General features: G+C 49.8%; 5 non-coding genes and 4 pseudogenes across 5 annotated transcripts; all 9 read left to right on the top strand.

The window, feature by feature from the left end:
* Positions 1-1,665: 1,665 nt before the first annotated feature.
* On the top strand, positions 1,666-1,871 carry LOC137325878 (U2 spliceosomal RNA; annotated as a pseudogene).
* A 2,075-nt stretch (positions 1,872-3,946) lies between these two features.
* Positions 3,947-4,152, top strand: LOC137325877 (U2 spliceosomal RNA; annotated as a pseudogene).
* Positions 4,153-6,044: 1,892 nt separating this feature from the next.
* On the top strand, positions 6,045-6,235 carry LOC137325702 (U2 spliceosomal RNA). The gene has a single exon (XR_010963946.1). It is a non-coding gene; the product is annotated as a U2 spliceosomal RNA (small nuclear RNA).
* A 2,085-nt stretch (positions 6,236-8,320) lies between these two features.
* On the top strand, positions 8,321-8,521 carry LOC137325854 (U2 spliceosomal RNA). The gene has a single exon (XR_010964044.1). It is a non-coding gene; the product is annotated as a U2 spliceosomal RNA (small nuclear RNA).
* A 2,075-nt stretch (positions 8,522-10,596) lies between these two features.
* On the top strand, positions 10,597-10,802 carry LOC137325876 (U2 spliceosomal RNA; annotated as a pseudogene).
* A 2,075-nt stretch (positions 10,803-12,877) lies between these two features.
* Positions 12,878-13,083, top strand: LOC137325875 (U2 spliceosomal RNA; annotated as a pseudogene).
* A 1,892-nt stretch (positions 13,084-14,975) lies between these two features.
* Positions 14,976-15,166, top strand: LOC137325701 (U2 spliceosomal RNA). The gene has a single exon (XR_010963945.1). It is a non-coding gene; the product is annotated as a U2 spliceosomal RNA (small nuclear RNA).
* Positions 15,167-17,251: 2,085 nt separating this feature from the next.
* Positions 17,252-17,452, top strand: LOC137325853 (U2 spliceosomal RNA). Its single transcript, XR_010964043.1, has one exon. It is a non-coding gene; the product is annotated as a U2 spliceosomal RNA (small nuclear RNA).
* Positions 17,453-19,527: 2,075 nt separating this feature from the next.
* LOC137325852 (U2 spliceosomal RNA) lies at positions 19,528-19,728 on the top strand. Its single transcript, XR_010964042.1, has one exon. It is a non-coding gene; the product is annotated as a U2 spliceosomal RNA (small nuclear RNA).
* The last annotated feature ends 1,670 nt before the right edge of the window (positions 19,729-21,398 follow it).

Below are 21,398 nucleotides of genomic sequence, written 5' to 3'. Positions count from 1 at the left end.
CGAGTTTAAAAGGTTGCGTCTTAGACCACTAGACCACCGGAGGGAACTGCCTCAACTCCCTGGGAACTTGTACAAGAGGCTGAGGACACGCACGCCTGCTGCGCTGCGCTGCGCTGGCAGCAGCGACCAGCAGGGGGCCGACCGGCTGATCCTTCCCTTTCACAGGCAGGCTTTTGACCCTCGATTAAACGACAAAGGTGTTCAGAAGGAAGGCCTGGGGGGAGGGAGGCAGGGAGGGACGGACGCACGCACGCAGGGAAATCAGCACAAAGCAGGTCCCCTGGAATCTCACACCTGCGTCCCAGAAAACAGGTCTCCTGGTCAAAGCAGTCCTGCCCGCCCTGCCATTAACGTGACAATGGACAGGGCCCGGCAGCTTGAGACACATCTTTTTTTCAATATGCAAGTTCTTTTTAAAAAGGTTTCCTTCCACAGCAGCTCTGAGTTAGAGTTAGAGTTAGAGTGAGAGAGAGAGAGAGAGAGAGAGAGAGACTGACTGACACTGACTCTCACACACACACACACAGACACACACCGTCTCCCATCCGATTGGTGGACTATGGGATTGAAAATCTAACTTTTAGTTTCAATGCAGCGCGTTGTTGTTGTAATATAGAACTGCAAGTTGCCGTTGTAGTCGTAGTTTCGAATCAGCACAAAGTAGGTGCCTCCCTGGAATGTCACACCTGCGTCCCGGAAAACAGGTCTCCTGGTCAAAGCAGTCCCGCCCCGCCCTGGGATTAACATGACAATGAACGGGGCCCAGTCAGGGAGCAGTTTGAAAGACATTTTTCAATATGCACTTCTGAAACATTAACGCCTTGTTTCTTCCGACAGTTTAACCAGCGATTAACATGACAATGGACAGGGCCCAGTCAGGGAGCAGCTTGAGAGACACCTTTCAATAGGCACTTCTGAAACATTAACGCCTTGTTTCTTTCGACAGTTTAGCCAGCCTTTAACACGTCTTGTGTTTTTATTTCCCATTTCCAGCCAGCCAGCCAGCCAGCCAGCCGAGCCAGCCTCTGCAGTATTTTTTTTCATTGGTCTTGCCTGCCGTGGAATGAATGTTTCAACACGAGCTGCCGATTGTCAGCACCTCACCTCTTTCTCAATTGGCCGTTGCAATCTCACTCACTCACTGTGAGACACGTCACATCACGTCACTAGTTTTCCTTAAAGAGGTCTCCTTCCACGGCAGTTCGTTAGTGACTGAGACTGACTGACGGAGGTCCGGTGAGACCCAACCCTCTCCCATCTGATTGGTGGCCTACTGGCAAATTTACCAATCTGTCAAGCAATCCTGGCAAGAAAGGGAAAAAAATCTTTAAACTCATCCACTGTTGCAATTAGAAACGGTGGCAAAAATGTGGCCAGAGTGGGAGAGAACGGCAGTGCTTCTAGACTGCATTAAACACAGGCAGCCAGAGACCAAAGAGGGAGTGCAAACAGGAGCCGAGATCAATTCGCATCGAGCGCGTCATCGCTTCTCGGCCTTTTGGCTAAGATCAAGTGGTCAAGTGGGGGAAGGCAACCATTTGGAGCCTTCCTGCCATTGTATGCCGGGGGGATGCAGTCAGGGAGAAATCCCCTCGGGCAGAGTGTAGAGCTTTGGCTTGTAGAGCTTTGGCTTGATGTAATGTCACTGCAAGGAATCTGGAATGAATCTGTAAGGCAATAAGGCACCCCAGAGTGTCAGAAAAAAAAAAAAAAAAAAATCTGTTCTTATCAGTTTAATATCTGATACGTCCCCTATCTGGGGACCATATATTAAATTGATTTTTGGAACAGGGAGATGGAACAGGGGCTTGCTCCGTCCACTCCACGCATCGACCCAGTATTGCAGTGTCTCTGGGAACGGTGCACCTCCCTGTGGGGAGATATTCAAAAGGAAAAACAGCTCTTTCCCAGCGTCTCTGTGTGTGTGTGTGTGTATGTGTGTGTATGTATTATTACTGAGAATAAAGCTGATATATTACACTTACTTTCTCAGCTCAGTGGTATTTCTTTCTTCTCCTCGGCTGAATGCCGCTCGCACGTAGCGATATAATTCAAAGTGCAAAATAACTTGGTGCCGTTGACTTTGAACAAGCAGGGTCTGCTTTCAAATGCAAGCTGCGCTCCCGAACTGGACTGTCTGTCTGTTTGTCAAGGAGAGGAAAAGGTGGCGGTGGTGAGGGTGGAGCATTAGCGCTCAGGAGGGGAGACTTTCTTTGAGTGGTGCCAATTAATCTGCACCAGAAAGTCATCCCCCCGACCGGGATTCGAACCCGGGTCTCAACGAGTTTAAAAGGTTGCGTCTTAGACCACTAGACCACCGGAGGGAACTGCCTCAACTCCCTGGGAACTTGTACAAGAGGCTGAGGACACGCACGCCTGCTGCGCTGCGCTGCGCTGGCAGCAGCGACCAGCAGGGGGCCGACCGGCTGATCCTTCCCTTTCACAGGCAGGCTTTTGACCCTCGATTAAACGACAAAGGTGTTCAGAAGGAAGGCCTGGGGGGAGGGAGGCAGGGAGGGACGGACGCACGCACGCAGGGAAATCAGCACAAAGCAGGTCCCCTGGAATCTCACACCTGCGTCCCAGAAAACAGGTCTCCTGGTCAAAGCAGTCCTGCCCGCCCTGCCATTAACGTGACAATGGACAGGGCCCGGCAGCTTGAGACACATCTTTTTTTCAATATGCAAGTTCTTTTTAAAAAGGTTTCCTTCCACAGCAGCTCTGAGTTAGAGTTAGAGTTAGAGTGAGAGAGAGAGAGAGAGAGAGAGAGAGACTGACTGACACTGACTCTCACACACACACACACAGACACACACCGTCTCCCATCCGATTGGTGGACTATGGGATTGAAAATCTAACTTTTAGTTTCAATGCAGCGCGTTGTTGTTGTAATATAGAACTGCAAGTTGCCGTTGTAGTCGTAGTTTCGAATCAGCACAAAGTAGGTGCCTCCCTGGAATGTCACACCTGCGTCCCGGAAAACAGGTCTCCTGGTCAAAGCAGTCCCGCCCCGCCCTGGGATTAACATGACAATGAACGGGGCCCAGTCAGGGAGCAGTTTGAAAGACATTTTTCAATATGCACTTCTGAAACATTAACGCCTTGTTTCTTCCGACAGTTTAACCAGCGATTAACATGACAATGGACAGGGCCCAGTCAGGGAGCAGCTTGAGAGACACCTTTCAATAGGCACTTCTGAAACATTAACGCCTTGTTTCTTTCGACAGTTTAGCCAGCCTTTAACACGTCTTGTGTTTTTATTTCCCATTTCCAGCCAGCCAGCCAGCCAGCCAGCCGAGCCAGCCTCTGCAGTATTTTTTTTCATTGGTCTTGCCTGCCGTGGAATGAATGTTTCAACACGAGCTGCCGATTGTCAGCACCTCACCTCTTTCTCAATTGGCCGTTGCAATCTCACTCACTCACTGTGAGACACGTCACATCACGTCACTAGTTTTCCTTAAAGAGGTCTCCTTCCACGGCAGTTCGTTAGTGACTGAGACTGACTGACGGAGGTCCGGTGAGACCCAACCCTCTCCCATCTGATTGGTGGCCTACTGGCAAATTTACCAATCTGTCAAGCAATCCTGGCAAGAAAGGGAAAAAAATCTTTAAACTCATCCACTGTTGCAATTAGAAACGGTGGCAAAAATGTGGCCAGAGTGGGAGAGAACGGCAGTGCTTCTAGACTGCATTAAACACAGGCAGCCAGAGACCAAAGAGGGAGTGCAAACAGGAGCCGAGATCAATTCGCATCGAGCGCGTCATCGCTTCTCGGCCTTTTGGCTAAGATCAAGTGGTCAAGTGGGGGAAGGCAACCATTTGGAGCCTTCCTGCCATTGTATGCCGGGGGGATGCAGTCAGGGAGAAATCCCCTCGGGCAGAGTGTAGAGCTTTGGCTTGTAGAGCTTTGGCTTGATGTAATGTCACTGCAAGGAATCTGGAATGAATCTGTAAGGCAATAAGGCACCCCAGAGTGTCAGAAAAAAAAAAAAAAAAAAATCTGTTCTTATCAGTTTAATATCTGATACGTCCCCTATCTGGGGACCATATATTAAATTGATTTTTGGAACAGGGAGATGGAACAGGGGCTTGCTCCGTCCACTCCACGCATCGACCCAGTATTGCAGTGTCTCTGGGAACGGTGCACCTCCCTGTGGGGAGATATTCAAAAGGAAAAACAGCTCTTTCCCAGCGTCTCTGTGTGTGTGTGTGTGTATGTGTGTGTATGTATTATTACTGAGAATAAAGCTGATATATTACACTTACTTTCTCAGCTCAGTGGTATTTCTTTCTTCTCCTCGGCTGAATGCCGCTCGCACGTAGCGATATAATTCAAAGTGCAAAATAACTTGGTGCCGTTGACTTTGAACAAGCAGGGTCTGCTTTCAAATGCAAGCTGCGCTCCCGAACTGGACTGTCTGTCTGTTTGTCAAGGAGAGGAAAAGGTGGCGGTGGTGAGGGTGGAGCATTAGCGCTCAGGAGGGGAGACTTTCTTTGAGTGGTGCCAATTAATCTGCACCAGAAAGTCATCCCCCCGACCGGGATTCGAACCCGGGTCTCAACGAGTTTAAAAGGTTGCGTCTTAGACCACTAGACCACCGGAGGGAACTGCCTCAACTCCCTGGGAACTTGTACAAGAGGCTGAGGACACGCACGCCTGCTGCGCTGCGCTGCGCTGGCAGCAGCGACCAGCAGGGGGCCGACCGGCTGATCCTTCCCTTTCACAGGCAGGCTTTTGACCCTCGATTAAACGACAAAGGTGTTCAGAAGGAAGGCCTGGGGGGAGGGAGGCAGGGAGGGACGGACGCACGCACGCAGGGAAATCAGCACAAAGCAGGTCCCCTGGAATCTCACACCTGCGTCCCAGAAAACAGGTCTCCTGGTCAAAGCAGTCCTGCCCGCCCTGCCATTAACGTGACAATGGACAGGGCCCGGCAGCTTGAGACACATCTTTTTTTCAATATGCAAGTTCTTTTTAAAAAGGTTTCCTTCCACAGCAGCTCTGAGTTAGAGTTAGAGTTAGAGTGAGAGAGAGAGAGAGAGAGAGAGAGAGACTGACTGACACTGACTCTCACACACACACACACAGACACACACCGTCTCCCATCCGATTGGTGGACTATGGGATTGAAAATCTAACTTTTAGTTTCAATGCAGCGCGTTGTTGTTGTAATATAGAACTGCAAGTTGCCGTTGTAGTCGTAGTTTCGAATCAGCACAAAGTAGGTGCCTCCCTGGAATGTCACACCTGCGTCCCGGAAAACAGGTCTCCTGGTCAAAGCAGTCCCGCCCCGCCCTGGGATTAACATGACAATGAACGGGGCCCAGTCAGGGAGCAGTTTGAAAGACATTTTTCAATATGCACTTCTGAAACATTAACGCCTTGTTTCTTCCGACAGTTTAACCAGCGATTAACATGACAATGGACAGGGCCCAGTCAGGGAGCAGCTTGAGAGACACCTTTCAATAGGCACTTCTGAAACATTAACGCCTTGTTTCTTTCGACAGTTTAGCCAGCCTTTAACACGTCTTGTGTTTTTATTTCCCATTTCCAGCCAGCCAGCCAGCCAGCCAGCCGAGCCAGCCTCTGCAGTATTTTTTTTCATTGGTCTTGCCTGCCGTGGAATGAATGTTTCAACACGAGCTGCCGATTGTCAGCACCTCACCTCTTTCTCAATTGGCCGTTGCAATCTCACTCACTCACTGTGAGACACGTCACATCACGTCACTAGTTTTCCTTAAAGAGGTCTCCTTCCACGGCAGTTCGTTAGTGACTGAGACTGACTGACGGAGGTCCGGTGAGACCCAACCCTCTCCCATCTGATTGGTGGCCTACTGGCAAATTTACCAATCTGTCAAGCAATCCTGGCAAGAAAGGGAAAAAAATCTTTAAACTCATCCACTGTTGCAATTAGAAACGGTGGCAAAAATGTGGCCAGAGTGGGAGAGAACGGCAGTGCTTCTAGACTGCATTAAACACAGGCAGCCAGAGACCAAAGAGGGAGTGCAAACAGGAGCCGAGATCAATTCGCATCGAGCGCGTCATCGCTTCTCGGCCTTTTGGCTAAGATCAAGTGTAGTATCTGTTCTTATCAGTTTAATATCTGATACGTCCCCTATCTGGGGACCATATATTAAATTGATTTTTGGAACAGGGAGATGGAACAGGGGCTTGCTCCGTCCACTCCACGCATCGACCCAGTATTGCAGTGTCTCTGGGAACGGTGCACCTCCCTGTGGGGAGATATTCAAAAGGAAAAACAGCTCTTTCCCAGCGTCTCTGTGTGTGTGTGTGTGTGTGTGTGTGTGTGTGTGTGTATGTATTATTACTGAGAATAAAGCTGATATATTACACTTACTTTCTCAGCTCAGTGGTATTTCTTTCTTCTCCTCGGCTGAATGCCGCTCGCACGTAGCGATATAATTCAAAGTGCAAAATAACTTGGTGCCGTTGACTTTGAACAAGCAGGGTCTGCTTTCAAATGCAAGCTGCGCTCCCGAACTGGACTGTCTGTCTGTTTGTCAAGGAGAGGAAAAGGTGGCGGTGGTGAGGGTGGAGCATTAGCGCTCAGGAGGGGAGACTTTCTTTGAGTGGTGCCAATTAATCTGCACCAGAAAGTCATCCCCCCGACCGGGATTCGAACCCGGGTCTCAACGAGTTTAAAAGGTTGCGTCTTAGACCACTAGACCACCGGAGGGAACTGCCTCAACTCCCTGGGAACTTGTACAAGAGGCTGAGGACACGCACGCCTGCTGCGCTGCGCTGCGCTGGCAGCAGCGACCAGCAGGGGGCCGACCGGCTGATCCTTCCCTTTCACAGGCAGGCTTTTGACCCTCGATTAAACGACAAAGGTGTTCAGAAGGAAGGCCTGGGGGGAGGGAGGCAGGGAGGGACGGACGCACGCACGCAGGGAAATCAGCACAAAGCAGGTCCCCTGGAATCTCACACCTGCGTCCCAGAAAACAGGTCTCCTGGTCAAAGCAGTCCTGCCCGCCCTGCCATTAACGTGACAATGGACAGGGCCCGGCAGCTTGAGACACATCTTTTTTTCAATATGCAAGTTCTTTTTAAAAAGGTTTCCTTCCACAGCAGCTCTGAGTTAGAGTTAGAGTTAGAGTGAGAGAGAGAGAGAGAGAGAGAGAGAGACTGACTGACACTGACTCTCACACACACACACACAGACACACACCGTCTCCCATCCGATTGGTGGACTATGGGATTGAAAATCTAACTTTTAGTTTCAATGCAGCGCGTTGTTGTTGTAATATAGAACTGCAAGTTGCCGTTGTAGTCGTAGTTTCGAATCAGCACAAAGTAGGTGCCTCCCTGGAATGTCACACCTGCGTCCCGGAAAACAGGTCTCCTGGTCAAAGCAGTCCCGCCCCGCCCTGGGATTAACATGACAATGAACGGGGCCCAGTCAGGGAGCAGTTTGAAAGACATTTTTCAATATGCACTTCTGAAACATTAACGCCTTGTTTCTTCCGACAGTTTAACCAGCGATTAACATGACAATGGACAGGGCCCAGTCAGGGAGCAGCTTGAGAGACACCTTTCAATAGGCACTTCTGAAACATTAACGCCTTGTTTCTTTCGACAGTTTAGCCAGCCTTTAACACGTCTTGTGTTTTTATTTCCCATTTCCAGCCAGCCAGCCAGCCAGCCAGCCGAGCCAGCCTCTGCAGTATTTTTTTTCATTGGTCTTGCCTGCCGTGGAATGAATGTTTCAACACGAGCTGCCGATTGTCAGCACCTCACCTCTTTCTCAATTGGCCGTTGCAATCTCACTCACTCACTGTGAGACACGTCACATCACGTCACTAGTTTTCCTTAAAGAGGTCTCCTTCCACGGCAGTTCGTTAGTGACTGAGACTGACTGACGGAGGTCCGGTGAGACCCAACCCTCTCCCATCTGATTGGTGGCCTACTGGCAAATTTACCAATCTGTCAAGCAATCCTGGCAAGAAAGGGAAAAAAATCTTTAAACTCATCCACTGTTGCAATTAGAAACGGTGGCAAAAATGTGGCCAGAGTGGGAGAGAACGGCAGTGCTTCTAGACTGCATTAAACACAGGCAGCCAGAGACCAAAGAGGGAGTGCAAACAGGAGCCGAGATCAATTCGCATCGAGCGCGTCATCGCTTCTCGGCCTTTTGGCTAAGATCAAGTGGTCAAGTGGGGGAAGGCAACCATTTGGAGCCTTCCTGCCATTGTATGCCGGGGGGATGCAGTCAGGGAGAAATCCCCTCGGGCAGAGTGCAGAGCTTTGGCTTGTAGAGCTTTGGCTTAATGTAATGTCACTGCAAGGAATCTGGAATGAATCTGTAAGGCAATAAGGCACCCCAGAGTGTCAAAAAAAAAAAAAAAATCTGTTCTTATCAGTTTAATATCTGATACGTCCCCTATCTGGGGACCATATATTAAATTGATTTTTGGAACAGGGAGATGGAACAGGGGCTTGCTCCGTCCACTCCACGCATCGACCCAGTATTGCAGTGTCTCTGGGAACGGTGCACCTCCCTGTGGGGAGATATTCAAAAGGAAAAACAGCTCTTTCCCAGCGTCTCTGTGTGTGTGTGTGTGTGTGTGTGTGTATGTATTATTACTGAGAATAAAGCTGATATATTACACTTACTTTCTCAGCTCAGTGGTATTTCTTTCTTCTCCTCGGCTGAATGCCGCTCGCACGTAGCGATATAATTCAAAGTGCAAAATAACTTGGTGCCGTTGACTTTGAACAAGCAGGGTCTGCTTTCAAATGCAAGCTGCGCTCCCGAACTGGACTGTCTGTCTGTTTGTCAAGGAGAGGAAAAGGTGGCGGTGGTGAGGGTGGAGCATTAGCGCTCAGGAGGGGAGACTTTCTTTGAGTGGTGCCAATTAATCTGCACCAGAAAGTCATCCCCCCGACCGGGATTCGAACCCGGGTCTCAACGAGTTTAAAAGGTTGCGTCTTAGACCACTAGACCACCGGAGGGAACTGCCTCAACTCCCTGGGAACTTGTACAAGAGGCTGAGGACACGCACGCCTGCTGCGCTGCGCTGCGCTGGCAGCAGCGACCAGCAGGGGGCCGACCGGCTGATCCTTCCCTTTCACAGGCAGGCTTTTGACCCTCGATTAAACGACAAAGGTGTTCAGAAGGAAGGCCTGGGGGGAGGGAGGCAGGGAGGGACGGACGCACGCACGCAGGGAAATCAGCACAAAGCAGGTCCCCTGGAATCTCACACCTGCGTCCCAGAAAACAGGTCTCCTGGTCAAAGCAGTCCTGCCCGCCCTGCCATTAACGTGACAATGGACAGGGCCCGGCAGCTTGAGACACATCTTTTTTTCAATATGCAAGTTCTTTTTAAAAAGGTTTCCTTCCACAGCAGCTCTGAGTTAGAGTTAGAGTTAGAGTGAGAGAGAGAGAGAGAGAGAGAGAGAGACTGACTGACACTGACTCTCACACACACACACACAGACACACACCGTCTCCCATCCGATTGGTGGACTATGGGATTGAAAATCTAACTTTTAGTTTCAATGCAGCGCGTTGTTGTTGTAATATAGAACTGCAAGTTGCCGTTGTAGTCGTAGTTTCGAATCAGCACAAAGTAGGTGCCTCCCTGGAATGTCACACCTGCGTCCCGGAAAACAGGTCTCCTGGTCAAAGCAGTCCCGCCCCGCCCTGGGATTAACATGACAATGAACGGGGCCCAGTCAGGGAGCAGTTTGAAAGACATTTTTCAATATGCACTTCTGAAACATTAACGCCTTGTTTCTTCCGACAGTTTAACCAGCGATTAACATGACAATGGACAGGGCCCAGTCAGGGAGCAGCTTGAGAGACACCTTTCAATAGGCACTTCTGAAACATTAACGCCTTGTTTCTTTCGACAGTTTAGCCAGCCTTTAACACGTCTTGTGTTTTTATTTCCCATTTCCAGCCAGCCAGCCAGCCAGCCAGCCGAGCCAGCCTCTGCAGTATTTTTTTTCATTGGTCTTGCCTGCCGTGGAATGAATGTTTCAACACGAGCTGCCGATTGTCAGCACCTCACCTCTTTCTCAATTGGCCGTTGCAATCTCACTCACTCACTGTGAGACACGTCACATCACGTCACTAGTTTTCCTTAAAGAGGTCTCCTTCCACGGCAGTTCGTTAGTGACTGAGACTGACTGACGGAGGTCCGGTGAGACCCAACCCTCTCCCATCTGATTGGTGGCCTACTGGCAAATTTACCAATCTGTCAAGCAATCCTGGCAAGAAAGGGAAAAAAATCTTTAAACTCATCCACTGTTGCAATTAGAAACGGTGGCAAAAATGTGGCCAGAGTGGGAGAGAACGGCAGTGCTTCTAGACTGCATTAAACACAGGCAGCCAGAGACCAAAGAGGGAGTGCAAACAGGAGCCGAGATCAATTCGCATCGAGCGCGTCATCGCTTCTCGGCCTTTTGGCTAAGATCAAGTGGTCAAGTGGGGGAAGGCAACCATTTGGAGCCTTCCTGCCATTGTATGCCGGGGGGATGCAGTCAGGGAGAAATCCCCTCGGGCAGAGTGTAGAGCTTTGGCTTGTAGAGCTTTGGCTTGATGTAATGTCACTGCAAGGAATCTGGAATGAATCTGTAAGGCAATAAGGCACCCCAGAGTGTCAGAAAAAAAAAAAAAAAAAAATCTGTTCTTATCAGTTTAATATCTGATACGTCCCCTATCTGGGGACCATATATTAAATTGATTTTTGGAACAGGGAGATGGAACAGGGGCTTGCTCCGTCCACTCCACGCATCGACCCAGTATTGCAGTGTCTCTGGGAACGGTGCACCTCCCTGTGGGGAGATATTCAAAAGGAAAAACAGCTCTTTCCCAGCGTCTCTGTGTGTGTGTGTGTGTATGTGTGTGTATGTATTATTACTGAGAATAAAGCTGATATATTACACTTACTTTCTCAGCTCAGTGGTATTTCTTTCTTCTCCTCGGCTGAATGCCGCTCGCACGTAGCGATATAATTCAAAGTGCAAAATAACTTGGTGCCGTTGACTTTGAACAAGCAGGGTCTGCTTTCAAATGCAAGCTGCGCTCCCGAACTGGACTGTCTGTCTGTTTGTCAAGGAGAGGAAAAGGTGGCGGTGGTGAGGGTGGAGCATTAGCGCTCAGGAGGGGAGACTTTCTTTGAGTGGTGCCAATTAATCTGCACCAGAAAGTCATCCCCCCGACCGGGATTCGAACCCGGGTCTCAACGAGTTTAAAAGGTTGCGTCTTAGACCACTAGACCACCGGAGGGAACTGCCTCAACTCCCTGGGAACTTGTACAAGAGGCTGAGGACACGCACGCCTGCTGCGCTGCGCTGCGCTGGCAGCAGCGACCAGCAGGGGGCCGACCGGCTGATCCTTCCCTTTCACAGGCAGGCTTTTGACCCTCGATTAAACGACAAAGGTGTTCAGAAGGAAGGCCTGGGGGGAGGGAGGCAGGGAGGGACGGACGCACGCACGCAGGGAAATCAGCACAAAGCAGGTCCCCTGGAATCTCACACCTGCGTCCCAGAAAACAGGTCTCCTGGTCAAAGCAGTCCTGCCCGCCCTGCCATTAACGTGACAATGGACAGGGCCCGGCAGCTTGAGACACATCTTTTTTTCAATATGCAAGTTCTTTTTAAAAAGGTTTCCTTCCACAGCAGCTCTGAGTTAGAGTTAGAGTTAGAGTGAGAGAGAGAGAGAGAGAGAGAGAGAGACTGACTGACACTGACTCTCACACACACACACACAGACACACACCGTCTCCCATCCGATTGGTGGACTATGGGATTGAAAATCTAACTTTTAGTTTCAATGCAGCGCGTTGTTGTTGTAATATAGAACTGCAAGTTGCCGTTGTAGTCGTAGTTTCGAATCAGCACAAAGTAGGTGCCTCCCTGGAATGTCACACCTGCGTCCCGGAAAACAGGTCTCCTGGTCAAAGCAGTCCCGCCCCGCCCTGGGATTAACATGACAATGAACGGGGCCCAGTCAGGGAGCAGTTTGAAAGACATTTTTCAATATGCACTTCTGAAACATTAACGCCTTGTTTCTTCCGACAGTTTAACCAGCGATTAACATGACAATGGACAGGGCCCAGTCAGGGAGCAGCTTGAGAGACACCTTTCAATAGGCACTTCTGAAACATTAACGCCTTGTTTCTTTCGACAGTTTAGCCAGCCTTTAACACGTCTTGTGTTTTTATTTCCCATTTCCAGCCAGCCAGCCAGCCAGCCAGCCGAGCCAGCCTCTGCAGTATTTTTTTTCATTGGTCTTGCCTGCCGTGGAATGAATGTTTCAACACGAGCTGCCGATTGTCAGCACCTCACCTCTTTCTCAATTGGCCGTTGCAATCTCACTCACTCACTGTGAGACACGTCACATCACGTCACTAGTTTTCCTTAAAGAGGTCTCCTTCCACGGCAGTTCGTTAGTGACTGAGACTGACTGACGGAGGTCCGGTGAGACCCAACCCTCTCCCATCTGATTGGTGGCCTACTGGCAAATTTACCAATCTGTCAAGCAATCCTGGCAAGAAAGGGAAAAAAATCTTTAAACTCATCCACTGTTGCAATTAGAAACGGTGGCAAAAATGTGGCCAGAGTGGGAGAGAACGGCAGTGCTTCTAGACTGCATTAAACACAGGCAGCCAGAGACCAAAGAGGGAGTGCAAACAGGAGCCGAGATCAATTCGCATCGAGCGCGTCATCGCTTCTCGGCCTTTTGGCTAAGATCAAGTGGTCAAGTGGGGGAAGGCAACCATTTGGAGCCTTCCTGCCATTGTATGCCGGGGGGATGCAGTCAGGGAGAAATCCCCTCGGGCAGAGTGTAGAGCTTTGGCTTGTAGAGCTTTGGCTTGATGTAATGTCACTGCAAGGAATCTGGAATGAATCTGTAAGGCAATAAGGCACCCCAGAGTGTCAGAAAAAAAAAAAAAAAAAAATCTGTTCTTATCAGTTTAATATCTGATACGTCCCCTATCTGGGGACCATATATTAAATTGATTTTTGGAACAGGGAGATGGAACAGGGGCTTGCTCCGTCCACTCCACGCATCGACCCAGTATTGCAGTGTCTCTGGGAACGGTGCACCTCCCTGTGGGGAGATATTCAAAAGGAAAAACAGCTCTTTCCCAGCGTCTCTGTGTGTGTGTGTGTGTATGTGTGTGTATGTATTATTACTGAGAATAAAGCTGATATATTACACTTACTTTCTCAGCTCAGTGGTATTTCTTTCTTCTCCTCGGCTGAATGCCGCTCGCACGTAGCGATATAATTCAAAGTGCAAAATAACTTGGTGCCGTTGACTTTGAACAAGCAGGGTCTGCTTTCAAATGCAAGCTGCGCTCCCGAACTGGACTGTCTGTCTGTTTGTCAAGGAGAGGAAAAGGTGGCGGTGGTGAGGGTGGAGCATTAGCGCTCAGGAGGGGAGACTTTCTTTGAGTGGTGCCAATTAATCTGCACCAGAAAGTCATCCCCCCGACCGGGATTCGAACCCGGGTCTCAACGAGTTTAAAAGGTTGCGTCTTAGACCACTAGACCACCGGAGGGAACTGCCTCAACTCCCTGGGAACTTGTACAAGAGGCTGAGGACACGCACGCCTGCTGCGCTGCGCTGCGCTGGCAGCAGCGACCAGCAGGGGGCCGACCGGCTGATCCTTCCCTTTCACAGGCAGGCTTTTGACCCTCGATTAAACGACAAAGGTGTTCAGAAGGAAGGCCTGGGGGGAGGGAGGCAGGGAGGGACGGACGCACGCACGCAGGGAAATCAGCACAAAGCAGGTCCCCTGGAATCTCACACCTGCGTCCCAGAAAACAGGTCTCCTGGTCAAAGCAGTCCTGCCCGCCCTGCCATTAACGTGACAATGGACAGGGCCCGGCAGCTTGAGACACATCTTTTTTTCAATATGCAAGTTCTTTTTAAAAAGGTTTCCTTCCACAGCAGCTCTGAGTTAGAGTTAGAGTTAGAGTGAGAGAGAGAGAGAGAGAGAGAGAGAGACTGACTGACACTGACTCTCACACACACACACACAGACACACACCGTCTCCCATCCGATTGGTGGACTATGGGATTGAAAATCTAACTTTTAGTTTCAATGCAGCGCGTTGTTGTTGTAATATAGAACTGCAAGTTGCCGTTGTAGTCGTAGTTTCGAATCAGCACAAAGTAGGTGCCTCCCTGGAATGTCACACCTGCGTCCCGGAAAACAGGTCTCCTGGTCAAAGCAGTCCCGCCCCGCCCTGGGATTAACATGACAATGAACGGGGCCCAGTCAGGGAGCAGTTTGAAAGACATTTTTCAATATGCACTTCTGAAACATTAACGCCTTGTTTCTTCCGACAGTTTAACCAGCGATTAACATGACAATGGACAGGGCCCAGTCAGGGAGCAGCTTGAGAGACACCTTTCAATAGGCACTTCTGAAACATTAACGCCTTGTTTCTTTCGACAGTTTAGCCAGCCTTTAACACGTCTTGTGTTTTTATTTCCCATTTCCAGCCAGCCAGCCAGCCAGCCAGCCGAGCCAGCCTCTGCAGTATTTTTTTTCATTGGTCTTGCCTGCCGTGGAATGAATGTTTCAACACGAGCTGCCGATTGTCAGCACCTCACCTCTTTCTCAATTGGCCGTTGCAATCTCACTCACTCACTGTGAGACACGTCACATCACGTCACTAGTTTTCCTTAAAGAGGTCTCCTTCCACGGCAGTTCGTTAGTGACTGAGACTGACTGACGGAGGTCCGGTGAGACCCAACCCTCTCCCATCTGATTGGTGGCCTACTGGCAAATTTACCAATCTGTCAAGCAATCCTGGCAAGAAAGGGAAAAAAATCTTTAAACTCATCCACTGTTGCAATTAGAAACGGTGGCAAAAATGTGGCCAGAGTGGGAGAGAACGGCAGTGCTTCTAGACTGCATTAAACACAGGCAGCCAGAGACCAAAGAGGGAGTGCAAACAGGAGCCGAGATCAATTCGCATCGAGCGCGTCATCGCTTCTCGGCCTTTTGGCTAAGATCAAGTGTAGTATCTGTTCTTATCAGTTTAATATCTGATACGTCCCCTATCTGGGGACCATATATTAAATTGATTTTTGGAACAGGGAGATGGAACAGGGGCTTGCTCCGTCCACTCCACGCATCGACCCAGTATTGCAGTGTCTCTGGGAACGGTGCACCTCCCTGTGGGGAGATATTCAAAAGGAAAAACAGCTCTTTCCCAGCGTCTCTGTGTGTGTGTGTGTGTGTGTGTGTGTGTGTGTGTGTATGTATTATTACTGAGAATAAAGCTGATATATTACACTTACTTTCTCAGCTCAGTGGTATTTCTTTCTTCTCCTCGGCTGAATGCCGCTCGCACGTAGCGATATAATTCAAAGTGCAAAATAACTTGGTGCCGTTGACTTTGAACAAGCAGGGTCTGCTTTCAAATGCAAGCTGCGCTCCCGAACTGGACTGTCTGTCTGTTTGTCAAGGAGAGGAAAAGGTGGCGGTGGTGAGGGTGGAGCATTAGCGCTCAGGAGGGGAGACTTTCTTTGAGTGGTGCCAATTAATCTGCACCAGAAAGTCATCCCCCCGACCGGGATTCGAACCCGGGTCTCAACGAGTTTAAAAGGTTGCGTCTTAGACCACTAGACCACCGGAGGGAACTGCCTCAACTCCCTGGGAACTTGTACAAGAGGCTGAGGACACGCACGCCTGCTGCGCTGCGCTGCGCTGGCAGCAGCGACCAGCAGGGGGCCGACCGGCTGATCCTTCCCTTTCACAGGCAGGCTTTTGACCCTCGATTAAACGACAAAGGTGTTCAGAAGGAAGGCCTGGGGGGAGGGAGGCAGGGAGGGACGGACGCACGCACGCAGGGAAATCAGCACAAAGCAGGTCCCCTGGAATCTCACACCTGCGTCCCAGAAAACAGGTCTCCTGGTCAAAGCAGTCCTGCCCGCCCTGCCATTAACGTGACAATGGACAGGGCCCGGCAGCTTGAGACACATCTTTTTTTCAATATGCAAGTTCTTTTTAAAAAGGTTTCCTTCCACAGCAGCTCTGAGTTAGAGTTAGAGTTAGAGTGAGAGAGAGAGAGAGAGAGAGAGAGAGACTGACTGACACTGACTCTCACACACACACACACAGACACACACCGTCTCCCATCCGATTGGTGGACTATGGGATTGAAAATCTAACTTTTAGTTTCAATGCAGCGCGTTGTTGTTGTAATATAGAACTGCAAGTTGCCGTTGTAGTCGTAGTTTCGAATCAGCACAAAGTAGGTGCCTCCCTGGAATGTCACACCTGCGTCCCGGAAAACAGGTCTCCTGGTCAAAGCAGTCCCGCCCCGCCCTGGGATTAACATGACAATGAACGGGGCCCAGTCAGGGAGCAGTTTGAAAGACATTTTTCAATATGCACTTCTGAAACATTAACGCCTTGTTTCTTCCGACAGTTTAACCAGCGATTAACATGACAATGGACAGGGCCCAGTCAGGGAGCAGCTTGAGAGACACCTTTCAATAGGCACTTCTGAAACATTAACGCCTTGTTTCTTTCGACAGTTTAGCCAGCCTTTAACACGTCTTGTGTTTTTATTTCCCATTTCCAGCCAGCCAGCCAGCCAGCCAGCCGAGCCAGCCTCTGCAGTATTTTTTTTCATTGGTCTTGCCTGCCGTGGAATGAATGTTTCAACACGAGCTGCCGATTGTCAGCACCTCACCTCTTTCTCAATTGGCCGTTGCAATCTCACTCACTCACTGTGAGACACGTCACATCACGTCACTAGTTTTCCTTAAAGAGGTCTCCTTCCACGGCAGTTCGTTAGTGACTGAGACTGACTGACGGAGGTCCGGTGAGACCCAACCCTCTCCCATCTGATTGGTGGCCTACTGGCAAATTTACCAATCTGTCAAGCAATCCTGGCAAGAAAGGGAAAAAAATCTTTAAACTCATCCACTGTTGCAATTAGAAACGGTGGCAAAAATGTGGCCAGAGTGGGAGAGAACGGCAGTGCTTCTAGACTGCATTAAACACAGGCAGCCAGAGACCAAAGAGGGAGTGCAAACAGGAGCCGAGATCAATTCGCATCGAGCGCGTCATCGCTTCTCGGCCTTTTGGCTAAGATCAAGTGGTCAAGTGGGGGAAGGCAACCATTTGGAGCCTTCCTGCCATTGTATGCCGGGGGGATGCAGTCAGGGAGAAATCCCCTCGGGCAGAGTGCAGAGCTTTGGCTTGTAGAGCTTTGGCTTAATGTAATGTCACTGCAAGGAATCTGGAATGAATCTGTAAGGCAATAAGGCACCCCAGAGTGTCAAAAAAAAAAAAAAAATCTGTTCTTATCAGTTTAATATCTGATACGTCCCCTATCTGGGGACCATATATTAAATTGATTTTTGGAACAGGGAGATGGAACAGGGGCTTGCTCCGTCCACTCCACGCATCGACCCAGTATTGCAGTGTCTCTGGGAACGGTGCACCTCCCTGTGGGGAGATATTCAAAAGGAAAAACAGCTCTTTCCCAGCGTCTCTGTGTGTGTGTGTGTGTGTGTGTGTGTATGTATTATTACTGAGAATAAAGCTGATATATTACACTTACTTTCTCAGCTCAGTGGTATTTCTTTCTTCTCCTCGGCTGAATGCCGCTCGCACGTAGCGATATAATTCAAAGTGCAAAATAACTTGGTGCCGTTGACTTTGAACAAGCAGGGTCTGCTTTCAAATGCAAGCTGCGCTCCCGAACTGGACTGTCTGTCTGTTTGTCAAGGAGAGGAAAAGGTGGCGGTGGTGAGGGTGGAGCATTAGCGCTCAGGAGGGGAGACTTTCTTTGAGTGGTGCCAATTAATCTGCACCAGAAAGTCATCCCCCCGACCGGGATTCGAACCCGGGTCTCAACGAGTTTAAAAGGTTGCGTCTTAGACCACTAGACCACCGGAGGGAACTGCCTCAACTCCCTGGGAACTTGTACAAGAGGCTGAGGACACGCACGCCTGCTGCGCTGCGCTGCGCTGGCAGCAGCGACCAGCAGGGGGCCGACCGGCTGATCCTTCCCTTTCACAGGCAGGCTTTTGACCCTCGATTAAACGACAAAGGTGTTCAGAAGGAAGGCCTGGGGGGAGGGAGGCAGGGAGGGACGGACGCACGCACGCAGGGAAATCAGCACAAAGCAGGTCCCCTGGAATCTCACACCTGCGTCCCAGAAAACAGGTCTCCTGGTCAAAGCAGTCCTGCCCGCCCTGCCATTAACGTGACAATGGACAGGGCCCGGCAGCTTGAGACACATCTTTTTTTCAATATGCAAGTTCTTTTTAAAAAGGTTTCCTTCCACAGCAGCTCTGAGTTAGAGTTAGAGTTAGAGTGAGAGAGAGAGAGAGAGAGAGAGAGAGACTGACTGACACTGACTCTCACACACACACACACAGACACACACCGTCTCCCATCCGATTGGTGGACTATGGGATTGAAAATCTAACTTTTAGTTTCAATGCAGCGCGTTGTTGTTGTAATATAGAACTGCAAGTTGCCGTTGTAGTCGTAGTTTCGAATCAGCACAAAGTAGGTGCCTCCCTGGAATGTCACACCTGCGTCCCGGAAAACAGGTCTCCTGGTCAAAGCAGTCCCGCCCCGCCCTGGGATTAACATGACAATGAACGGGGCCCAGTCAGGGAGCAGTTTGAAAGACATTTTTCAATATGCACTTCTGAAACATTAACGCCTTGTTTCTTCCGACAGTTTAACCAGCGATTAACATGACAATGGACAGGGCCCAGTCAGGGAGCAGCTTGAGAGACACCTTTCAATAGGCACTTCTGAAACATTAACGCCTTGTTTCTTTCGACAGTTTAGCCAGCCTTTAACACGTCTTGTGTTTTTATTTCCCATTTCCAGCCAGCCAGCCAGCCAGCCAGCCGAGCCAGCCTCTGCAGTATTTTTTTTCATTGGTCTTGCCTGCCGTGGAATGAATGTTTCAACACGAGCTGCCGATTGTCAGCACCTCACCTCTTTCTCAATTGGCCGTTGCAATCTCACTCACTCACTGTGAGACACGTCACATCACGTCACTAGTTTTCCTTAAAGAGGTCTCCTTCCACGGCAGTTCGTTAGTGACTGAGACTGACTGACGGAGGTCCGGTGAGACCCAACCCTCTCCCATCTGATTGGTGGCCTACTGGCAAATTTACCAATCTGTCAAGCAATCCTGGCAAGAAAGGGAAAAAAATCTTTAAACTCATCCACTGTTGCAATTAGAAACGGTGGCAAAAATGTGGCCAGAGTGGGAGAGAACGGCAGTGCTTCTAGACTGCATTAAACACAGGCAGCCAGAGACCAAAGAGGGAGTGCAAACAGGAGCCGAGATCAATTCGCATCGAGCGCGTCATCGCTTCTCGGCCTTTTGGCTAAGATCAAGTGGTCAAGTGGGGGAAGGCAACCATTTGGAGCCTTCCTGCCATTGTATGCCGGGGGGATGCAGTCAGGGAGAAATCCCCTCGGGCAGAGTGCAGAGCTTTGGCTTGTAGAGCTTTGGCTTAATGTAATGTCACTGCAAGGAATCTGGAATGAATCTGTAAGGCAATAAGGCACCCCAGAGTGTCAAAAAAAAAAAAAAAATCTGTTCTTATCAGTTTAATATCTGATACGTCCCCTATCTGGGGACCATATATTAAATTGATTTTTGGAACAGGGAGATGGAACAGGGGCTTGCTCCGTCCACTCCACGCATCGACCCAGTATTGCAGTGTCTCTGGGAACGGTGCACCTCCCTGTGGGGAGATATTCAAAAGGAAAAACAGCTCTTTCCCAGCGTCTCTGTGTGTGTGTGTGTGTGTGTGTGTATTATTACTGAGAATAAAGCTGATATATTACACTTACTTTCTCAGCTCAGTGGTATTTCTTTCTTCTCCTAGGCTGAATGCCGCTCGCACGTAGCGATATAATTCAAAGTGCAAAATAACTTGGTGCCGTTGACTTTGAACAAGCAGGGTCTGCTTTCAAATGCAAGCTGCGCTCCCGAACTGGACTGTCTGTCTGTTTGTCAAGGAGAGGAAAAGGTGGCGGTGGTGAGGGTGGAGCATTAGCGCTCAGGAGGGGAGACTTTCTTTGAGTGGTGCCAATTAATCTGCACCAGAAAGTCATCCCCCCGACCGGGATTCGAACCCGGGTCTCAACGAGTTTAAAAGGTTGCGTCTTAGACCACTAGACCACCGGAGGGAACTGCCTCAACTCCCTGGGAACTTGTACAAGAGGCTGAGGACACGCACGCCTGCTGCGCTGCGCTGCGCTGGCAGCAGCGACCAGCAGGGGGCCGACCGGCTGATCCTTCCCTTTCACAGGCAGGCTTTTGACCCTCGATTAAACGACAAAGGTGTTCAGAAGGAAGGCCTGGGGGGAGGGAGGGAGGCAGGGAGGGAGGGACGGACGCACGCACGCACGCACGCACGCACGCAGGGAAATCAGCACAAAGCAGGTCCCCTGGAATCTCACACCTGCGTCCCAGAAAACAGGTCTCCTGGTCAAAGCAGTCCTGCCCGCCCTGCCATTAACGTGACAATGGACAGGGCCCGGCAGCTTGAGACACATCTTTTTTTCAATATGCAAGTTCTTTTTAAAAAGGTTTCCTTCCACAGCAGCTCTGAGTTAGAGTGAGAGAGAGAGAGAGAGACTGACTGACACTGACTCTCACTCTCTCTCACACACACACACAGACACAGACACACACCGTCTCCCATCCGATTGGTGGACTATGGGATTGAAAATCTAACTTTTAGTTTCAATGCAGCGCGTTGTTGTTGTAATATAGAACTGCAAGTTGCCGTTGTAGTCGTAGTTTCGAATCAGCACAAAGTAGGTGCCTCCCTGGAATGTCACACCTGCGTCCCGGAAAACAGGTCTCCTGGTCAAAGCAGTCCTGCCCGCCCTGCCATTAACGTGACAATGAACGGGGCCCAGTCAGGGAGCAGTTTGAAAGACATTTTTCAATATGCACTTCTGAAACATTAACGCCTTGTTTCTTCCGACAGTTTAACCAGCGATTAACATGACAATGGACAGGGCCCAGTCAGGGAGCAGCTTGAGAGACACCTTTCAATAGGCACTTCTGAAACATTAACGCCTTGTTTCTTTCGACAGTTTAGCCAGCCTTTAACACGTCTTGTGTTTTTATTTCCCATTTCCAGCCAGCCAGCCAGCCAGCCAGCCGAGCCAGCATCTGCAGTATTTTTTTTCATTGGTCTTGCCTGCCGTGGAATGAATGTTTCAACACGAGCTGCCGATTGTCAGCACCTCACCTCTTTCTCAATTGGCCGTTGAGGTCCGGTGAGACCCAACCCTCTCCCATCTGATTGGTGGCCTACTGGCAAATTTACCAATCTGTCAAGCAATCCTGGCAAGAAAGGGAAAAAAATGGCAAAATCTTTAAACTCATCCACTGTTGC

This window comes from Heptranchias perlo, chromosome 9, assembly GCF_035084215.1.
Source record: "Heptranchias perlo isolate sHepPer1 chromosome 9, sHepPer1.hap1, whole genome shotgun sequence".
Taxonomy (NCBI): domain Eukaryota; kingdom Metazoa; phylum Chordata; class Chondrichthyes; order Hexanchiformes; family Hexanchidae; genus Heptranchias; species Heptranchias perlo.
This window is presented reverse-complemented; position numbering and strand designations above follow the sequence as displayed.